Source organism: Osmia lignaria, chromosome 10 (genome assembly GCF_051020975.1).
Source record: "Osmia lignaria lignaria isolate PbOS001 chromosome 10, iyOsmLign1, whole genome shotgun sequence".
In the NCBI taxonomy this organism is placed as follows: domain Eukaryota; kingdom Metazoa; phylum Arthropoda; class Insecta; order Hymenoptera; family Megachilidae; genus Osmia; species Osmia lignaria.
The window spans coordinates 12,251,686-12,275,628 of NC_135041.1; the positions used below are offsets into that span (position 1 = coordinate 12,251,686).

Genomic DNA, 23,943 nt, shown 5'->3' on the forward strand with positions numbered 1-23,943 from the left:
ACATTTATATCCGTTGCACCCGGTGACAGAATGAACATTAAACACCATACGCCGAACGCAAATGTATAATCGATGTCGTCCATATTTCAATATTACCATTCCATCAAACCTCGGAACGATATTGTACTCGATTTCACGCGAGCTCTCGTGTTTGCTTGCTAGTACGATTTATAACCAGAATGAAAGGTTATTTAGCAAAAATGATATTTACGATCAGCAACGTCGACAATGCGGAGGATTCACGCCGCATCATTGTTATTATTATTCATCGATATATAATATTTGATCAGGCTCGTCGATATCGTATCAATATTTTCGCGAGGCGAATATTTCCTGCGAAAACGTGTCGGATTTCCAATTTCACGATTCGCGCACAGTGATTATCATTCGGAAACGTTAAGGTCGTTTTTAAACTAATTAATAAAGGTGTTAAGATGATCGAAAATTTCATTTTAAATGTAAATTTCTGTAAAATATATTTCTGTAAAATAAAATAAATGTAAAAATCACTTTAAATTAATTTTATAAGCAATACGGCGATTCGAGCCAATTAATTTTCACGACTAAAAATTGCATCCCGAGCAGGAAACTACATAAATCTCACGGATTTCTCGCGAGGCTTTGCGAAAAAAACCTCGCCGGTATAACGTCGCAAGATCGCGGTAATAAATACGTCGAGTCGCATTAATCGACCAATCAGTCGCGCGAACGGTGTTTAATTATAAGCCGAGGTACGATAAATACAGACGCGTCTATTAAGCGGCGATTACAAAGCGGCGTATCAGAAAGAATTAATTGCCGACTCGAGAGAGTCAGCAAGATGAAAATAATCGATGCACGTATCGATGGACCGACCAGCGATCGTGGCAGCAATAATACGAGCCGTTTAACGATGATTTATCGAGTACAGCGACGAGAAATCATCGATTTATCGTCGTTCTTTTTTCTCTAAACCCTTGTCGAACTTATGTGAATTAATATAACTATAAACCCTTGTATTCAATCGATCGTTTTTCTACTAATGACAACTATAGTCCAATGCGCGAAGCGTTTAAATATCGAGCATGCAATGTAAATTTTTCATTCAACGTACGATCGTTCGGAGTATTTCCCGACGGGCGATGCCCGTAACGAAAGGGTTAATCATTAGTCCGTTTAAATATAAAACGGGCGGCTCGCACTTTTCACACCACCCTCGCGCGGCAAAACGGTGGCGAAAAAGCTTGAAAGTTCACAGTTTGCACATTGTTCCTGGTCACCTGGAGCGGTGCCTCGGGTGTCGAGTGTAGGACGACGATACGGAACGTGAATAACGGGAATTCGAAGGTGAATGCTCGGGCAAATTGCGAATTACGATACGCAGGGTCTCGTGTGCGCACACCTATACAACTCTGTCTAGCTGGGCATATACGTGTGCGGCTGTACACTTGGGCGCAGCACGCATCGGCGAGTAACCGAGTAACCAGTAATTGACTTCGTACGAGACCAGGGTCTCCGATGTAACGTGGAGTAAGCCTTCGAAGAGAAAGAGAGAGAGAAAAAAAAAGAGAGAACGTGATCGAGCAGAGGACGTGACGGTGAAAGAGGAAGGTATAAAAATTTTTTCCACCGAGCTTTTCCATTCCATCCCTCTCCAACTGTTTTGGGTCGCCGAGGAATTTCGAGCGAACGTCGGAAAACGCGGGCTAAGAGCGTCTGCTAAGAATAAATTCACGGGGAACAGTTCCGCGCTGGCTGTTCGAGGAATCTGCAATTCGCTGGGGTGGAAGCCTTAATGGCTTCTCTTGCTTCTTCTTTCTCTTACTATAGTTATCTTCTTCCGCGATGCGTGGAATATTTCTTCGCACTCGGATATCGGTTATCCGTGTGGATCGATGATGAAAAAATGAAATTGTTATTAGAATTCGTACCTCTGGGTTTATTCGCCCATGGATCCAGCGGCAAAGAAATGTGGCTAACGAAACGTTTCCTTTCGCTACCATGCGTGCGTTCCGAATCACCCAGTTTTTCTTATTTTATAATTTTAAAGCAATGCATAGTACGTTTCCGCTCGTGCGATTCGGCTCCGTGTAACATTTAACTGGCGAACCGCGAGCGCTTATTATTTATGCAGAGAACTCGATATTACGTTAAGGTATGGTCTCTCGCGTTTAACAGCGCTATTGTTCGATTCTCTCCCCGGATAGCAAGAGCATTTTTCTCCACGACTCGTGCTGAACGTGTTTCCCCTTATCTTTCTTCGGGTTATGTAACACGAACGGGGTATAAAGAGCGAAGGAAGAAGAAGAAGAATCAAGAGAAAGAGAAAGAACCTTCTGATTCCTGGTCGGTTCCAGGTTACCGCTTAGCCGAGGAGGATCGATCGCGATTCCGGCATAACGAGCCAGCGACTTTCTACTCGAAGCTGTTCGAAAAGTTCACCGTATACGTTTCGTCGTAATTTGCGGTTACCATGCGGCAATCGGATTCGTAAAGAGACGTGTTAAAAGCGAACGACGACCAACCATACACTTTGTCGTTCATCCTCGTGAAAAGCGATGGCAAAACGCTTTCTAATACGCGGATCAAGGAAACCGGCTGGTTTCTATACGCGTTCCACTTGCGATCGTGAAAACATCGGAAATTGTTTGCATTTCGTTCATTCCTCAATAGGTGTTAATACTGTATCGTGACTTTGAAAGTTAGATTCATCGTAGAAATTAATTATATTCATACAGTGTCACCCTATCTGGGATTTACACCTTTTTAAAATTTCAAGTTGGAGAACGTTCAACATCCACGCGAATTAAAATGTAACATTACAATATCAATCATAGTGTCAGTTCGTCTAGTATATTTTGTAATTTCAAATAAATATTTTAAAGCTTTTATCAGATGATTATGTTAATTATTTTAACGCTTTTTAATCAAATTATTTGATAATAATTAGATTTATGATATTTGCTGCGATTAAACTTAGACTCCAGTGACTTTGAAAGTTAGATTCATCCTAGAAGTTAATTGTATTCATACAGTGTCTCTCTACCTGAGATTTACACCTGTTTACAATTTCAAGTTGGATAACGTTCAAGAAGAATTAAAATACAACATTAACTCCTCTACATCAGCCAGAAATAGCCGGCATTAAAATCCATAAACCAGCATTATAACTGAAAGTGATACGAAGCGAAGGTTATTTTCAAATCTCGTTCTGCTTTGAATATTCAACAGCACGGATATACCGGCTATAAGGCTCGTTAGAATTTCATTGAGAAGAAAAAGGAATAAAACAACGTTCGATAGTAGGGAATTTGCGTGACAATTCGACCAATAAATATCTGCTTGCGACGTTATTCGAAATCCCAGTCGAACGCGTTCTATGCTATTGTTCGTTCACGCAATCACCATGACGGTGCGAGTCGATGCAATTCTAATATCGATTCACCATCGACAACTTTGTAGGAATGAAACTTTTCTAAGGCCATATGCTCGGCCAACGTAACAAGCACAGCTGCAAAGAGACGAAAAGTTTGCTCGAACTTTCTGCCAAGGTTAGCCTCGTTTATTAACTTTCCTACTAGGAAGCGAATATTGTAACGTATCGGGTTCTTTTTATAGAATTTTTCGAAGCAACGATATTAATTACCAACTTACGTCACGCGTAATAAATTCACGAGGAAATATTGTTCGGTACTCCTCGGAATTGCATAGGATAATTGCACCGCGTCAAAGGAAGTTGTAACGCGTATGTAACGCGTTAAATTCACGATTAATTTCCTCGGTGGAACGGAAACCTGAGTAACCGCGTGGGTGTTTTATTGACAATGACAATCGCCTTTCAACATTCCCACTTCGGTCTTTATGAATATTGATACCCTTCGAGAAACCTTGCTTCATCGATTCGCGTTGTAGTACAATTGCAGTTCTTCTCAATGTCATAACTCGTTGGATCGCGAAGAAAACGATCTTCGTAGAAGCATATCAGATGTTCGAAAGCAATGCACCGTGTAAAATTCTTCCCATGGTTATTTTAGTCAACGTTGCGTGAGCGTGCAGAGTACATTGTTGTGTTCTTCATCGACTTCGAAGATTCGATAAAGGATCGTGTAAAAATCGAACCAACATTTCCAAGGTATAATAATACATAAAGTATTCATTCTTATGCGAAGTTCTCCGCAACAATCCACGGAGAAGTAGTTTCTTCGCTTTCGAAGATCTGATTTCTGATTTCTGACTTGCGTTCAAACAAATACCACGTCGCGCTAAATATGGTTTATACTACTGTGACGGTGAAATCATTGACACGTTCACTGTCGCAGTGACACATAATATTCAATTCGTTCCATTGATTCGTTGCGTCCACTCGATTCATCAATTGTTTTAAAATTTCATTTCTACCAACGTCGATTACTCGATGGATCCGGCATCATGGCACTCGGAATATTAAAAAACATTCCATCAGCCAAGTGTCCAAGCCAAAATTTCCCTGTTAAATTCTGACAGCTTATAAAAGGAACTTTATCCCAACACAATTTTTCGGATCCACGTTCGTGGAAGGGGAACGAATCTGAAAACTCTTGGTCGTCGGGCAATGATGAAGAACGGCCGATCAAAGGTCGAGGCTCGATCAACGTTAATGAAATTAAAGAGTATCGTGGCAGAAGAGCGAGACGACGTTAAAAGGGGGGAAAGTGGAAAACGCGGGACAGATCCGGTGGAAGACTCGCACCAGCCAGATACCTGATATCGGTATTAACTCGGCCATAAAGCATTCCAGCATGCCCTGTCTACAAAGTGATTGCGATTGCGCCTCGGGCATTACAACGCGTAGATTTATGAACAGGGCTTGCCTCGAACGTAAGTCAAATCCCCTCGGGACGTGTACAACAGAAAATCGTTTGCACATATGCTGCCCGAGGCTGCATGCATCCCCGTGAATCTGCACGTACAGGGTGTCCGGAGCAAACAAATTGTTTGTTCGCATTCATTGAAAGAGATCCGGATGACCGATGGAGCCGGTGGAACGCGAAACGGAGATGAACACAATGGGAGGGAAAATAAATTTGTTAGATCGGAGTGCGCTATGAAGAAACCACCTTGCCTGTTGGAGACGTTACAAAATGCGTTCCGCAATGCGGGCTTCGACGAAGGTTTCGGACGCGGAACTGGCTGCCAGATTACTGCGCAGAGAAAAGGGTGCCAAGGAGAGCCAGGATTTTCGATATGGCAGGAGATAAGTAAACAGATTATAGAGAAGGGTATTAATGTTATTGACAAGTTTCATTTGCAAACGAAAGAGCCTTAAGTTCCCAGTCGCTACCTTGCGTAATTAATATCGATATTCCAGGTATGCAGGCATTCAATTCCATTAAATTCACGATAACACTTAGGACTGATATTCCTAACTAGTAGAGTACCTTTTTGTAAGACATTCTGTAGCAAACCACTTAGCAGAGAGAATCAAGCAATCTTGAAATACCTTGATAACTGGTATTCCTCGATGATTAGGCTGGCAATTTACAAAGTAGATCGGCACAACAGCTTCTCCGAGATCGTGTTCGAAACGCACACTTCCGTGTGCAATCGTCGATAGCCGTTCGGAATTGCATCGTCTCAATGAAATGCATACAAACTTAGGGAACACTGTGTATCTATCAGGTATGTGTATCGATACAGTTCAGTGCACACGTGCACGCGAATACTTCCTTGCAATTTTACAGGAACTCATCCCTTGTTGGAATTTAGACCGATTCTGTGGAGTTGAGTTAACATTCACGATAGACAGATCGCGGGAGCAAGAAATATTTCATCCTGACAGATCGTTTACCTCGTTACTTCTATTCCCTTGATAGTTAGAATACCTTTCGAACGTATATTTTAATCGCGGATCGATTAATTAACCGGTCGGTTAGATGGCACTTGAATTATTCGCTTGAAAGACGAAATCTATTATTATTTTTAGGATACCTTTTCTCTCGAATCGAATACCATTTTCCTATGGCAAAGTTCGAAGTTATTGACTCCGAACGAGGATAAAGTCATCCCGAAATTCAAGAGGAAGGTGTAACCGAGCGGGATAAAGGGATCCCGTTCGTTCCATTAATCCTTGGATTTTAAGCTTCGAACAGGTCGACGTGGATCGTGCCGGCAGCATGCACGACGAATCTCGTCATCGATTCCTCGTACGTTCGATCGATGATCCGCTCCTGCTCTTCCATATTCTCGTCTTTTTCTCATTCTCCACGGTGCATCGATCCCAGAGATCAAAGTCATGTAATTAACTCGTTATATCTATCCCTTGCAACCCAACATTACGTAACGCGATTCTCTCTCTCTTCCTCTTTTAATTCTTCTCTTCCTCCTTTTATCTAATTTCCTTCTTCTTCTTTGTTTGTTTCCTTTTTACCAACGACCGCGTCCGCTTCGTTTTTCGATTTCTTTAACAGTTCGCGTTATATCGGACGCTTCAAATCGGCCGAAGAGTTTCTTTGTTTCGGGAAGTATTACAGTTGATGGGTCTAAGAAGCTTCTCTTTGTTTTTCTCAATTTCGACGTTTTCCATCGAAAGCCTTTCTCCTTCGTCATTGGAATCTCGAGCAGTGGAAAAAAGGAAATATTGACTAATAGAGGGTGGGTAATTTTCTGAGAAGCTTCGGAAAGGACTGTGTAATAGAGACGAGTGAACATTATTGAAATGGATTTGCAATTAAGAAAGGAAAATTCATCAGCCTTGTTGACGATGCAATAAACCATCAATTTGGTAAACTACTGGCGGAGATTTACGTAATAGGCGAGAATTGTATCAATCACTGCCTGTAAAGGCAATTTTCCTTAAACTTCCTCATTTTCCAGAGCTCCAGAGCGAACAATTCGCTCCGAACGAATTATCCGATCGATTAATGCACTTCCATTCGTCACTCTTCGATCCTTGAAAGCTCGCCGAATAAAAACCTTTCTCCATCCTCCCTCGATTCGCAAATGGACACGGATGGAAACGCGAGAAAATAAAAATGCTGACGTAACAGTCGAGGTCTCTTTTCGATGGAATCGCAATAAATCCTGTTGTTCATCCGCGAATTACCATCCCTTCTTCTTCAGGTGTTTCCTGCTCGTGTCCCCAGGTTCGTCTATATTTCACCCGGTAGGATTTACGTTTAGTCACCGGCATCGTCGCTGTTGTCGTTCGATGACCGGTCTCGCAGCTGCAGCTGCAGTTTCCTGGATCGCCGGCACCCAAACCATCAACTTCGCGCTCGCGAGTTAACCCACCCGTCAGTGTTACTCCTCTACCTACGCGTGCACACACACGTGAAACGTGTAGAACCAGTCTGTGACGTCACGTGAAGGACCTACCGTGAACACGAGATCGTCCTGATTTCCGGGTTCGGCTCCCGTGCCACGAACGTGAGCCACGACGTCGATTTATTAAATGCTTGGGAGAACTTACCATCTTACTTCTCGAGGAAAATCATGCCGATTTAAGCTAAACACTGCCGCGTCACTCTGACGGGATATAACAAAAATTAATGAGATTTCATAGAAAATTGCATATACAACGGTGGAACTTGCAGCATTAAAAATAACAGTTTCTTAAGAAAAATTAAATCGAAGAACATTTGTTCTTGTGCTTCTAAATAATCCAGAATTTTAAAAAATTCAAGCTTATCTGGACGAGCAAAAGAAATGGCAAGAATCCGCGTAGTCAGGGGGTGAATTAGACCGAAGGGTTAAGCGGCTAATTCGCCAGGTGGAAAAGCTCGACTTTATCAGGAGAGAATGGGGAGAATTCAAGGAGGAGCAGCCGGAGAAACAGCGTGGTGCAAAGTGGCGGTCGTGTACAAAGTATCAGAGTATTAAGAGGGTCGACGAGCGTTAAGAGAGGGGAAAAAACGGAGAACCGTGAATATTGCCAACGTATTGTTCCGCCACCGATGCCTATCTCTTTCACTTACGAAATTTAACGCCGCTGATAAAGGCAAACGACGCGGGTCACGCGGAACCCTTTTTGCATGGTCGCCGGTGATGGAGAATTCACGATCCGTGAATACGAGTATTATATCAGGATACTATGTTTTTATCTTTATTTTCACGTCGAGCTTTGAAACGATTCTCGTGAGAGATTACGTCCAGATTTCTTAGAAGTCTCTTTGCTAATCGAACCCATGGAAGCTTGAAATTTTGGGGTGTTAGCTGACACGTAGGTAACGCGTTATTAATAGATCGAGGTGTTCACAGCACGAACGAAAGGTAAACAACGTTCTACTTCCCTATCGTCCCTGTTCTTGTTAAATAAATTTGGAAAAATTAAGGGATGCCCTTCGAACGCGAAGACCACCCTTAATTTCTCACCCAGCTATTTTCTATCACCGTTTATCGTCAACATTTCCAGTATCAAAGGAGTTCTCAGTTTCTAGAGCAACTTGACACTCGTTAAACTATCCCGGATTCCTTCAGATCTTTCCAGCCTCTCGACCACGAGAGCATCTTCTCTTTGTTCACGAAAGCTGTGTGCACGGTGCAACTGCGGTGCAACACGGCTTAATGTTAACCTACGACGCTCGGATACACATGGGTGTGGCTGGCGTGGATCTATGGGAAATGGCAGAGGTTAGAAAGCGTGCATAGGAGAAGTTCGAGACGCCGTGTACACCGTATGCAGGCATCTGATATGCTCTTCGTGGTTGCTCGCGTACAACGTTAAACGGTATCCACGGTACTCACTCGCGGGCAAAGGGCAATTCTAGTACAGCCACGATCATCGTGAGCCCTCCTCGTCGTCTCTTTTAGAGCACCGAAGAAAATAGTGATGAGAAAGTACGACTTTCCCATAGAACGAGACTCGATGGAATTTAAGTTTTGATTAATGAATTAATTTGTCGTAAGACATGTTGAAACTTTAATTTACTAAGATTAAAGTTAATTTTTCAAACTTTCAATTTTTCATCTTATATTAAAGTTAATTACCTCGAAGGACGAGAGGAAAACGAGGCGAGGTCCTTCCTCGAAGGAGACGTGGTAAGACGCGTTCCGAAATAACCGTCTAATAATGCAATGCGGAACAAGTTATTCTGGGTAGCCGAGGCCCCCTCACTGGGTTAAGCCGAGTGTTTGCCCGCGTTTCGCTTTGCTTCCTTTTGCCTTAGCAGCATAGATTGGGACAGGCCATGGATCACCACGTAAGCTCGCAGACGACGCACAGGGGACACTAATCACGCGCGCGCTCACCGTCTCCTTTCGTCCAATCTACTGGGTGCAACGATTCAATTCGAACCCTAATCTTTTCACATTTATTCTAGCGGAAATCGAGTAACGGATCGTCCGAAGATCCTCTTCTAACGATATCGTAAGACCAGAGGTTTAAATTTATGTGAAATTTATGATATTGCCAGCTCCGAAAAAGAAATAGTATCTCTTTCTATTTTACCCGTTCACCAGCTGCTTATTCTTCCTCGGAACAGTCGTCGTGGCTTGCAATATCGAACGTGTTTCGCGGAACTGGAAATTGGAAAAGGCGAGAGGCAAGGATCTACGATGATGTTATCTCGGATCTAACGCGAGGAGGATCGATTCCGTGTTTTCAGCTGGTGGTTATCACGATATCGAAACGAGCCGTTTCGTGGGCGAATGAATCGCGTGCAATTTCAACGCGGCACACCGTGTATGAAATTCACCGGGTCTTCGAGGCAGCCCTGTAAGTGTGTAGACGCGTGCAAAGATAGAAAGCGTTGCACACCTGCGCATCCTTCTTGCACGGCGCGGGGAAAAAGGAGGAAAGGAAGAAAAAAAAAAGAAAAGATGAAGGGGGATAGCGAGGGAATGGAGAGTAAGGAAGCGAAGAAAATGAGAAAATGAGAAAATTAGAAGGAGAGAGAGAGGGAATGCGTTATGCTAGTACAAGTAAAAGCGACGAACCGGCTTCTGCATTAGTGTACAAGATGATACGCTACTGGAAATATACTTTCCTACGGCGTTGAACGAATAGTAGAAACGAGATACCAAGCGTTTCTTAGATGGATACTTTGATGGATTCGCGTTTCCAACGCCGCTAATGTGGGATACCTTATAAGTCCACGGGGATCCTTGGACGAAGGACTAGCGAGACTTTAGGGATCGGTTTAAATCCTTCGCTAATGGCAGAAGAAGCTAGAGGCTAAGAATGCAGTGACTAATCGTCGTTAGGGAACCGGCTTCAATTACCAGAATTGCAAAAGTTCGAAAAAGAAATTTTTATTGTTCGAGCTTTGAACGACACTCTGATACTCTTATCGCGCGGATTTTAAAGAAAAGCCCCGAAGGATCTACCTTAAAATGTCTGAAGAATCGGTGCTTTCGAGCTGTGCGTCGAGGCAACGTGGAATGCCTTACGGTATGACGTTCTCGGAATATTTAGGTGCCTGAACGGCCATCGAACCCTTTCGTCGTTCGGTAATCGAACGATCCCTCCCACTCCGTTTGCGTTCGTATTCTCGTTCGCAATCTTATTTACCACGATTTTCTTTCAATTTATCTTCAACAAAGTTTCTCCAAAGGGTAAATTATTAAAGAAACCTATTGTAGATTGATTTTTCCCGATCGCTCGTTGGTTACGTATCGTAGAACCGTTTGAACGAAACGAAAGGAAATCGGGGGGACAGAAAGAGAGCAATGGAGATGCAAGCTCTTCCGTGTTCGTGCAACCGCTTATGGCATATACCGACCGATCGTATATATGCATGCCTTGTTGAAAGGCTCGATGTAACGCTGTCTCTTTTCTTACGTAACCATATTAAGGCACCTCGTGGCGACTAGCTTCGATAGACCGGCAGTTCGCTTGCCATTTCTTTTTCGGCTGTTAATCACCTGCGAGAGCCGGATCGGACAACGGCGCCGTGAAAGTCGCGAAAGGATTCACTTAAGACGCGGTTGCGTAACGAATTGTCGCGAGCAATCGCTAATCCAACAGAGACCATGTGGACTTCCTTTTGTATCGTACCCGGCGCTATCGTTCACGATCATTAATACGTTGTACACGGGAGAGCTTACGAAAGTTGCAAGTACAAGTATGGTTGACGCGAATACGCGTTATGTTGATTTTATTAGAATCGCCGTGTAACGTTCTGACGCCTCGTAACCACTTAACTACTCCGACAAACTCTGAATAATTAATCGGTTCGCAACTTCTACACTTTATTCTCAATGTCAAACGAAAAGTGTTCTTAGCGTTTAATGCTAGAACTACCGACGTTTGATCTACACTTATTTTTAAGTTGAAAATAATGTAGAAAATTAAATAGATAAAGAATGGTACATAATTTAATACATTCTTTATCTCGACAATATCCAACATACATTTCAACAAAAATTTATAATTTAAAATAAGAAACTTGAAATCAATCATTTCTAGTGTTAAACACGAGACCGTGTGTTTATTATATTATTAGTGTAATAGGAATACTGTTCCAAGTTTTTCTTCTATTTCCTTTAATCATCCAATTACATTCGAAGCAACGATCGCAGAAGGGTTTAATATATCAAAGTTTCTCCTACGAACCAGTCACTATTACGTAGCCTTTTCAACAGCTCGTGCTCGCTGTTCAAACGAAAGATACAGAATCATTTCATTGGCGGAAATAGAAACAAGTCATGTGCGAATAACTTCAACCTAACATTGTTAACACGATCGAGATTATCTCTGTAACCAGACGAACCGGTCTGTATTTTTATTTAAACCCTGATAACTTTTCCTCTTCCACACCTTTCCGGCGACCTTTCTCCAGATCCACGCTTTCAACCCGATCAACGAATCCTCGTGCTTCGCGTTTGCTCTCCTCGCGTGAAAATTCCCTCCTAACGATCAAGAAAATATTCCCCGTTCGCGAAAACAAAGAGCTGTTTAACCCGTTGACTGTCATAGTAGATACAGACAGTTTGGAAACATTTGAATTGTTTTAGAAAATAATTAAAAAATCGAGACAAGTGATTCTACATTGTATCCTTTTGCTTAATTCTAATATTTTATATTATGCAATGCAGTTGAATTATTTATTTAAATCTCTTTGTTTCCAAACTGTTTGACGGTAGTGTACGTATAACACGTAACTAAATTTAATTTGAAACGCGAGTCGGTGTTGGTAATATAGATTCTATTCTTTTTTCGTCGCTTTCGTTCAATGAAATATTGATGGAAATTCTCTGGCAATCGATAAGCTTGGTGTAACCAGGTGCATTATGCAACCGAGCTGTCGATATATCCCGAAACACGCGATTCATTCTCGTTCATTAATCATTTGCCGTGACGAACGTTGGAATACACGTTACACGGCCAGTACCATTGCTCGACGATCGGACTATTCGTAAGCAGGCAACGATAAAACGTTAGAAATCGCGATGGTTGTATGGTGAGAAGTACGAAACGTTCAATCGTACACCTGTCGCGACGTTGATCGTTGGTCAATGCATTTCAAGTATTGTTATTCTCGAACAATTAAAAATGATCATTTCCAATCGTTCAATTTTCTATCAAATTTCATAGAACCGTGCATATTCGTTTTCACAGTGGTGTTAAATGAAATTCAATTGGAAATTTCAATGATTCTCGGTCCGCAGACGCTAAAATGCGTTAAATTAGCAGCAGAGGCCAAGCATTGCAGCGAACCGTGGCGTACCAAGAATACCTGATTCGAGAACTACGTGATTCGCCTGTTTTGCTCTTTCCTCTCCCCCCATTATAATACAACAATTTGAACGAGCACGCCTTCCCCTTTGTACTCGAAACGCCCTATAAAGCCACCATCGATAACGGGCGTGCTGTGAAACGATTTCGTTTATCCGATTCGTATCAATCGGCTCCATAGTTTGTTCTTCCCCGAGTAATTTCTCCGATATTGGAGATAACGAGAAACGGAGGAGAGAATTTGCGACGTACACCCGTTATCGTTCCATATGATTCCCTGTTTCAAGAAGCAACACCGGCTACGTATAAAGTCAAGTTGCTCGTCAAAAGCGGAAACGGATTCACAATAGAAAGGAAACGATCTCACATTCGCAACGGATGAGGACCGGGGAATATTTGCTTCTCGTCAGATATCTCGTACGAAAATTTGCAAAATTTCCTCTAACGATTGTAATATAGGAACCTTGAATTATTAGAAGATTAACGAAAACGTGTTGTTTCAATTTTATCAAAAATAATAACACCGACGGATTATTTATACGAACGAAACGGCGAGATAAGAAACGAATGCATCGTCCGTCAAACCCGGAACGAAAGAGGTGTCCAGCTGATGGGTAACCTGCGAAACGGAGGTTCTCGAGCGTCAAAGTAGACGGTGAAGAGGTTGCGCGCGAAAACCGGTGATTCGCACGTCCGTCGAATGAAGGAATCGCGAGTCCCGCCGGTTTCTTATTCCACGGTGGTCCTCGCACGGAATCCTGAGTTCAATGCCTCTTTGATGAGCCCCTTCTCCTTCGGTTTAACAACCGACTCTCTTCGCTACCATCCTCGCGAACAACCCACCTTTTCCCCTCGAACCGATCGATCGAGATCCATTGTCGAATCGACGTTATCCCGATCGAATTCTTCGATCGATACCATGCCTCGCTCGCATTTACGGTACGAAAATACGAGAACGAACGTTTCTAAGCGATGGATCCTTCAGCTTTTACTCGTCGTGTACGTGTACATAGGTGAAACTACGTCGAATAACTTCCCGTTGATAATCATCGTGAGAGAAGGTGGGGCAAATTTATGTGCGTCTCGGCTCGAACGTGCAGGTGGAAAATCAGCGAGGTGCATTATCCGACGATAGCGTGCGTTATATAACGTACGGCTCTCTTCATGGGACCCTTTTTTTTTATCGTTTTACGGGGAACATCAATCACGGAGTAGCATTTGAAAATTTCTTTTCAAAGGAGGCGCGTTTATCGGCTGTTTAATACTTTGATTGCTATAATGATATCTGAAATGTCTATTATCTCTATAATAATAAACGCTTCGAATTATTCAAGGGAATAATTCGTTCGAAAATAAAAGATTAATGGTGATCGAACATTAAGCGAGTCGAGTGAAAAATAATTGCTTATAAATCTTACTTTAACGGGGACGTCTTAATTTAAATCGACTTTCTCTTTCACTCGAGTTGCTCTTCCTTCGTCTCGCACAACTTTAGCAACTGTAGTAACATCCTGCTGATAACAATCGGGGAGAGAGAGAGGGAGAGTGAATTTATGCGGGGGCAGGTTCGAGTTGAGTTCAAGTGGGTGGAAAATCAGGTACGACCGATAATTCACGTCGGTCAGCAAAGAACGATGGGACGACTCTTGCCTTCGATTCTTTCGAGGAACCAAGCGTGAGAATTAGCTGATAAAGGCGACCCGATACCCTGCAATTTATCGTCGATTTGTGCGAACAGAAGTTTCCAACTATTCTCGACGTAACAGCTTGAATAAATCGAATTAAACCGACCCGATCGTTCAATTTGTCATTAAACGAGATGAAGCATTCATTAACTTCGTATGATGATTAACGCGCGGCTTTACAGTTCGTATACTCGAGAACTTAACAAGAGTGTGACGCGTGACACCCTTACGTGTCGTAGAAGGGTTTCTATTCATTTCGAATGCGTCGCATTGAATGGAACCCTAGAAAGGTTCACCTTCTTCCCTTTCACCTTACTTTAAGTACTTTTAAGACCTTTCATCACCTCTCGTCGCTCTTTTCTCATTTTCACCGGTGCCTACTTTCCGCTCGCAAACTGGCGCAACTAAATGCGGACCATTACCCTCTGTCGACTAACTCTTCATCTATCACCTTGTTGAAATATTTTCAAAGACGCATTACACAGCGATTTTCTAGCCGTTTTATATCAAGAACATATACGACATTGTATATTTCAAAATCTCCGTTAAATCTCGATACGACTAATCTCTAATAACTAACCGAGCATAAAATCTTTACGATATTACAGGAATGTTGAACTTTAATTGAAAACTAAATGGAGGTCTCGTTTGCATTCAACGGACCGTGAAGATTTCCACCAGACGGTTTCCTCGCAGAATTTATAATTCGGAAAAAAAAGATTCGATGCGCCTGACCGATCGTATCGAACCTCGAGCGCGTGAATTCACCGTGAAAATACGTCGACCCGACAACTTCCCTCTACGTGCCTTGCTATAACCGCGATCTCGAGGCCACGGAATACGACGCCCTCTTCGCCGACTTGCCCGCAACCCCTCGCGCAATTTACTCGCGTTCCATTTCACGAAGGCTCAAAACACCGCGTCGAACAGCTGTTTGAAGCTTAAAGGCAAGGTCGCAGCCTTACGTCTGCGTACGCAATGCCGCCTCGTTTCGACGCGTTGAATGCGTGAACGCGCACGCGTCTACACCTGCTATGGCCGCGTGCGCATGCGCACCGCGCCTGTATCACCTCTTCCGATCGCGTTACACACGTGCACGTCGTGCACTCGACTGCGATAAAGACTTTCACTGAACGTAAGGATTGTTTTCTCATTTTTCGAGAACCTAAGGTAAACCACCCTCTCGCCTTAAGTCCTAGAAGTTTAAATTACGAATCATTCTACGTACACGTGTGACACGTCCAAGAGTGCAGTGCACCCCGCAACGATGCATGTCCAACTCCGTGTGTCATGAACGTACGCTCTTCGTGTTTTATGCAAGGATCAGTTTCTATGTGTACGTGTACGTTCGTTAAACGATCGACTCACGTGTACATGCGCACAAATACATTCGTACGTACAGGGTGTCTCTGTAATATTTAACGTTTCGTAAGTGGTCGCTGAAATGAAAAGTGGGAAAGTTTCAAGAGCTTAGGTTTTGAGATTCGAAGATTCCAATTTTATACATCGCTAATTTCGACAGATTAATTATTAATTAATTAATTAAATATTGAGATAATTATATTGAATGAAAATAAATTTATTTGAAAATATTCGTTTATTTTTATTTATTCCTAATCGAATTAGAGAAATTTCGAGTTTCTTTAATTCGTAGATATAGCACATACAAATAGAATATTTTCCTTGTGTCACACTCTGCCGAAATAATACCGTAATTTGAAATATCGAATCAATTACACGAAGCGGATTACGGAACACCCTGTATAAGAAGGGATCGGTATGCGTTTATGTGCACGGACACGTTTCGCAGTGGCAGAGGGAGAACCAGCGTCGTGCCACCGCACATAACTATAGTTATGCAATCCACCAACTGGTGTTCATGGTCAAGGCCTGCGTCCTTACCGCTAGATACGTGTACGTGCACACATGAAACCGTGGAGCGTGTAAAGAGTTCACGTATGCGGAAAAAGGGGCGGAGATGGAGGAGGAGGAAGGTGGTGGAAAGGAGGTTGTTAAGCGAAAGAAAATAAGGGGTGGACGTTATCGAATTCGCACGAGGAGCAGTGTACACAACGAAAAACGTCGTACAGTGTACCGGTATGCGAAACCGGATCGTCCGGAAATGCAAATGAACCGGGAGTGCGGATCGAAAAAATCGGATTCCGTTTGCTTCTTTCGGGAAAGAGACGAACCTTTCGAAATCGTCCACTCTCGGATAGTGGGCTTTACGGTCGATCTTACCTTCGGAATTCCGTAATGTCTTTGAAACGATACTCGCCCGAAGGAACTCTCAGATACCAAGACGAAGCTTTAACGAGTATCGTTCCTTCGAATATCAAAACTGTGCAACTTATATGAAGTAGAAGGATAGATCAGCCTTCGTAACGGTGAAGAAGGCCGATTTTTACCTCTAAACTTTCTTCGCGTGCGAAAACAAGATGCATTATTTTGCACAAATTGCTTATTTATGTTCGTAGCTGGAAGTATGTAGAGCGAAACAAGGTGGTAATAAAGTTTGCAAAGGGAACGTCCAACCGATCGACGATAATAACGATCGAATAACGAAAATCATCGCGGTGATAGCGCGAGATGATCGGCGGGAAGAAAAGGATGCGTAGAGGAAACGATGTTTCTTTTACCTTTTCACTCGCACACTTACGCTCGCATACACGCGGTTTATTGAACGTTTTGTACGTACATTGGTAGACGCGCTCGATGCTGGCAGGAGGTAATGGTAATGCATGAAGGAAAACGGTAATAACGCAGAAAAGCGGCAGAGGCGGTTGCAGTGATTTAATATAACCGAGTTACAGGAAGTGAATATTATTAGCATTCGCTCACGGTTGGTCCTATCCCTCGGTACATTCATCTCACTCGTTTCTCGTTGCATTCGTTGCACTCGTATATTCGTCTGTCAGATACCAGTACAAGGGAATACGGACGCGGTGCCCGGAGATACGTGTGTAGGAAGGTGTGCAGAGGTAAGGGCAAAAAAACAAGTGTAGAACAGGCAGGACTACAGCGGGTCAGCAAGAAAGGAAATAATCACTCTTCGTGTGCGTTTAACGCGTCGACGAACGCGCGTATACACCGGTGCACGCGTGAACGTGCACGACACGTAACGTGTGTGATGTAACGCGGGTCTACACACAAGCTTGAAATGCACGCGCGATTACGATGCGGTTATTTGCGCGACGAACGAGTTTCGTTGATGCAACGAATTCGCATTCGCGGTAACTACGACGCTTGTACCTTTTATCTGCTGAATAACGATCCCACTGTGAAGAGAATAAGTGTTTCACCAGAGGATCTAGCAACCTACGTAAACACGCGATCTTGATTCTTCAAAATGTTAAATATTCTCAGAAATTCCGCGAATTCTTTTATAAAGTTTCCTTAGACCGTCATTCTCGGTTAACTAATTAATGAATTATAAAGCGATCAGTTCCTAAGTTTCAAACTTGTAAATACAATTTTCAAGCGTGTCAGAGTTCACGTTAATCATATGCATTGCTCCCACACCAGGAAATTAGAATATACAAGTTCGATCAGATATACTTGAAACGACCGATCCTAATCAATTTCCCTTAATACTACCATTGCATGACCACTTGCTGCTTTATAAAGAACAGTTCAATGGCGCTGCGCTACCAACTCGACTATCCCTCTTGTTTCCTAAAGAGATCCGCGGAGCTTGCACCGTCATTAGCATCGTTGCTATTTAAGCTTGCTGTGTCACTAACTTACTTCAGTAGTTTCTTAAAACGTATTATTTAACCGGTTGCTTAATTATCAATCGGTCCGAAGAAAACAGATTTTAAACAGATGTGTTCGGTAAGCCGTGAAGAAATTGTGCAACGTTTCTTTTTCTTTTTTTTTTTTTTGTCTTGCATCGTACTCAATGAGAAAGTAATTACTCTACGTTTATGTAAGACGAGTCTCGTATTGCGTGAAAACCTCTTGCAGCAATGCCAAGCGGTGATACAACAAATGCAGAGGAATTTCGAACATATACTTCTTTTCTAAATGAAGATGAAGAAACGCGCGATGACAGGGGGGTTGAAGGTTCGGGTTCACCCTTGACTTTTTCATGACCAAAGGCAAACGGTGGAGTAAGCCTATCTAGCCGCGAATTCTCCAAATCAATTTACTCGAAAAGCAATATCCTAGAATCCGCTTAACGCATTGTCGAGAAGATTGAGCGGAGGGCTAAACAAAGCAACGAACAGATAGATACCGGGTTTCCGGCCCCGTCTACTGGCAAGCTAGCCGTTCGCGAGCAAATTGCCGCGCGCCTGTAATATCGAAACAACGAATAAAATTCTCTTTTCAATTACCAGCCGCGAAAGCCGCTCTGGCTGGCTATTATTACCGCGATGCGTCGGCTATCTATCTCGTTAAAATGTACCCGGAAGGTCAATCGTTTCACGACAACCGAGTAAGTCGAGATGCATCTCGGAGTCAGGGCTATCCACCGTGCACGTGCCCGTCTCTCAACCGTATGCACCGATCTAAGGGTACGTTTTCATTTGACACCTGGTATCGTCGAAACGTACCCTTAAGGTGCACCTTGTATTCTATAGCGATTTCGTTTTATTCGACAGGTATGCAAGAAAAAGAAAAGGTGCGATCGAAGCGATTCGTTCGTGTTGATAATCCATCCTACAGAAGTGCGCGCGCGTCCACCCATTTCCTTGTCTCTGTGTGCTGCAACGCGCGTGAGCGTACATGCACGCACGCGCGCACTGGTAGCATCACTTCACTGATGATATACCCTACCGAGAGTTCATTGCTCTTGAGGTGCAACGAAGAACGACGAGGATCCGTACAAACACTGAAGCGAGTAGAAACGATAAAGAGACGTACACACGGTACGGAGGACGAAAGGGAAATAGCGAGAACAAATAAACCGAGGAAGATACAGTTAAGGAGCACTGAATGTCAAATAAGGATCAGGGAGTAGTTACCATACGTCTCGGATATTTATAATATCAAATCGTTCCATAAGCAACGTCCTTTTTATATTTAAATTTTAACTTTCATGTGTAATATTAAAATATCTATAGTATCAATTTTATTAATTAAAAAGATATATAGTGAAAAAATAATATTTCACGTTTCAACTTTGAAATAGAGCTCTTATTTTTACGAACGTAACGTTACTAATGGAATAATCCGATAATTCCTGTGATCAAGCATTCCGAATGGCTTTGTTATCAGGCGTATTTGAAAGAAATGACAAGGCTCGCTGGAAATGATGACACTACTAAACACCGATTCGATGCATATCCGCGGGGAGCATCAATTTCGTGTTAACATAACGATAGATTACGCCTTACGTAGCTGGTCAAACAACAATCTGCTCGAGAGATGTTGCTTCGAACCGCCTCGAGACCATTTCCCTCCACTGGACGATGATAGTAATCACGGTTAATCAGGAGTTAACTCGACGGCCCCGTCTTGTTTCGTGTAAAACAATTAAGAACATGTATCGAACGATCTTTTATAATTTGAATAAATGATTTATCAATTTGATCCACGGACACCCTTCGTTCGCGCTGAAAGTTTTGAGAATCTTTCAAAATTTTCAGCTTGGCTGGCAAGAAATATCGCTTTCAAATTAAGGGGGGAAACGTTTCATCGAATCTTTGGATGAAAAATCGGAAAATATTGGACGCAGTTGCTCGTCGAACGTACCGACTCGAGCTTGTACCGGACACGTACCGGGTGCAATGTACCTGGATGAGTCACACGGTAACAGCGCACACATTCGCGTACGCACATGCGTCTGCACACGCGATTCTTCCTCGTGTACGTAACGTCTTTCCTCTTTCTCCGGCACTGTACAATCCCTCGTTGCTCGGCGTGTATCGGAGAGAAACGAAAGAACCCGGTAACCCGCTCGTGCAACAAGGATTAAGAGAGATAGCGAACGGGACGAGGAGCGAGATGGAAGATAAAAATCCAATCATTTCGACCGGTTTTGCATCGTGCCGACGAGGATAATGGAATACCGCGTCACTTTTTGCCGGTGCACAGAATATTTCCTCGCGTTAATATCCGCGCGTTCTACCCTCCTGAATCCCTCTCTTCGTATCTGCAACCAGGTACGTACCTAACCGCGATACCGTGCCAAGAAGGCAGGCGCCCTTACGTGATTGGCGCCAACCAGTTCGACGAATTCGCGATTTCACGGAAGTCCTTCGTTTCATCCCGCATGAAAACTATCGACGGCAGTACTATCATTTAATTATGTTACTCGCGGGATATCAAGTGGAAAGAATAAATTTAATTACACAACCTTTCCTAATGCAATAATTAAACAGTCATTGAAATGTGGATAAAAATTAAATTGATACATGTAGGGAACAGGTAATAGTTCCTTCAGATTGATACGATAAAAGCACATCGATTGTCATATTTCAAAGCGTAACTCGGCTTTCATAGCTGCGCGATCAGTTTCCAAACAATCTATCAGGCTCAAATTCTTATGACGGTGATAAATCTGAAAGCAGCTTGGTCGGTTGCATTTTTTCTTTTCGTTTCTTCTTTTCTTTTTTTCTTTTTTTCTTTCTAAAAGACACAAACTGGATTATCGAAACACAGCGGCTTGTACAAGCAAAAAATCCGGAAACGTATGGAAAAGGTGAACGCCATACGAAGACAAGAAACGTGTATCTGGTTGCATGAATATTAATAAAGCACGTTAACTCGACACACGACTCTGGCGTGCTTATATTACACTCGGAAGTGGCCGGCAATTATTCAAAAGCTGCGACTACATCGAGAGACTCTGATTCCTTTAAATGGCCGGACGTTCTTACCAACAGAGATCTAATTTTCTAACCCTTTTAATTGAGGAACTTTACATGTTACATTTCAAAAGTGAAATTTCTTTTTAACTCTTGGACGATGGACCGCTGAGGCAGCGGTAATTTATTTTTAAATTATGTATTTGATTAAATTAAATTCTTAGAATCTTCTTTGTATTAAATTCTACGATGTTGGAAGAGAAAAATAGTTGACTCGCAAATCAGCGAATTGCTCAACCGAATAGCCTCCTGCAGTATGGAGTATCTCGCGAATTGACTACAAGTGGCCCGAACAAAACGATGATAAGAGTAAGCGGAAGGGCGGAGATGATGCCGGTCAGAGAAGCGCGCATCGAGTGACTTTTAAAACGGGGTTGCGTAATCCTTTGGATTTAGTTTACTTTCGTCGGTGTCGATGCCACGCACGTACCGTGACCGTGGCACTGAACCAGCGGCACGAACTTTCTCGTGGCCTTCGTTCCAGGAAGACGATTTACGTGACACGAGGAGGACGCCAATGACTGCGAACGGTCATCGTTGCTTTACCGACGCCTATTCCCTGCAACCACCATTGTCGCCAATACCCAACGCTACTTTCGAATTCGAAAGAAAAGAATGAAACACCTATGATAGCATACGAAAAGAATTTTAAGAGCATTCCAGATCGTAAGGATTATGTAATGGTTTAAAAATAAACGAGCTGCTATTTCTGGCTTGACCCTTTCACTTGTTCTTTTTAATTCTAAAGAGTAAGGAATGACAAAAAGGAAGAATTAGTTTAGAAAATGAACGTGAAATAAAACCAAGCATCTGAAACGAAGATAAATTAGATACATAATTCCTAATTACACGATGGTAATTAAATCAGACAACGTTTCTGTAGCACGTAAAACTAATTTCCCAACGAAGTTGAATTTCCAAGAAAAATTGAAAACATTACGTATTAAGAAAGATTCCGGGGGATGATTAAGCGAATTCTCGAGTCGTATGGAAGAGTATATAAAATAATGAAACTAAAAAGAACCAGTTCGAAGAAGTACGCGATGAACTTTCTTCGGAAGTTTTGAAAGCGTTCGAGAAAACGAATTACGCGGATGGACGTCCGCAGAGGTAAACTCCGGCTGCTTTCTCGTGAATTCCCCTGGAGCCGGATGACAGTATACGACTCTGAGAAAATATTCACCAGGCTTTTTCCCCGTGTGAGAAAGTTATTGACGAGAAAACGAGATGTACGAAGGATAGACGTTTCTCGCGAAGACGGGCGAAGTATTAACGCGTTCCCCCATAAGGGGATCCCATAATCCTGAATAGAATCACACGCGTCAGACCTTGACCGCTTCGAGATTGAAATTCAAAGTTCGATTTTCGGCAACTGCCATCAGATCGACGCAGCCAACCTTTTAGACGAATGTATAATTTAAACGACGACCTCCAACGTGCCCTCCCCGACCATTTTTCACGCTCCTCATGGTCAAACGAACGACCAATAGATAGATCAATTGAAAAATCACAAAACTCGATTGATTTTTGTATATAGGTTGAAGGAAGTTTCTCTGCAACGTTGACTTCGTTGCGCTTAAAATATGGAGTACACGAGTATTGATTGGCGCATTGGTTGTCAAAATAACTCGCATTATTCTTTCAGCGAAATAGCTATCTCTTCGAATCCTTGTAAATTCTATTTTTATACTGCTCTGGACGATCTACAATATGTTGAAACCGTGTCTATTTATACAATTTTCCGCTTTTTACCTTGATTTTGTAATAAGCTGGTACGTACACGTGTTTTAATTCCGGTGAAATTATTATTATTCTAATTGGATAGTTTCGAACGATGTTCCAGGAGATTTGAAAAATAGAAGGTAATCAAGTCCTCGGGGCAACTTTCACCCTTATGAGATCAGAGATCTTCTTACACGATTTTCGCATTTTCCAAAGGAACTCGATGTTTACGTGAAAGGATAGCAGATCGGTATTACAGGGTCCCTAAAGAAGAAACGTATTTCACCGGTGCAACTCTCTGCACCGAGTGAAATGTCAGCCCTCCGCTCTCTTTGCAAACGAAGAGGGGATAAAGGGGTTAGAGGTATGAAGCTGGATTCACAACGAGCATGTAAGAAACCAGTTTTCGATCCGATATTTCCAACGGACAATGGGAGCGGAGCGAAGAAAACTCAATTGAAAGAGAAATCGGTAGACCGATGGTAGCCGGGGTTGTGGATTTATATTGTAGCCAGACTTTCGATAGCATTGTGCGCTCGACGGAACATGAATTGTGAATATTGCTAAACGTTCGACGACCTTTCCAATTTGTATCGTAACCTTTACTCGAAGGAGAACGCGATTGAAACCGTGTAATGTTCGCGAATCGGAATTGCAAAGTGGAAAACGATATCGTATTAAAACAATTCAAAGTTTCACGGGTCGGTCTGACACGAAACTTCTTTGAGCTGCTGAAACATGGCCACCGAGCTTCCTGTTTAAGTAGTTCAGAAGAATACTGGAAGACGAAACTTCCTTTTTTCCAGAAAATTCAAATTTTATGTCTTTTGTCACTACGCACGGACAGTAAAAAGTGTTCGTTCCTAATAAATAAATAAATTTTAAATAAAAAATCAAGAGTTCATTGAATTCACCTTGATTTTTAAATTACTTTAATATTTCAGTAATTATAGATGTTCCTACCCTTCCTCGCAGGTTTCTATATAGGTGAGAAGGCCCCATGTTTATAAGTCTGTGATCCCCCACCACGTTTAATATCAATATCATCAATGATCGCAAGTGTACCCATAATAAACAAAAAGTTTGTTCCATT

General features: G+C 42.5%; 1 protein-coding gene across 7 annotated transcripts in view; it reads right to left on the minus strand.

Moving 5' to 3' along the window:
- Positions 1-23,943, minus strand: part of Eip78C (Ecdysone-induced protein 78C) — a 64,663-nt gene that overhangs the window by 26,451 nt on the left and 14,269 nt on the right. The gene's annotated exons all lie outside the window — the stretch shown is intronic.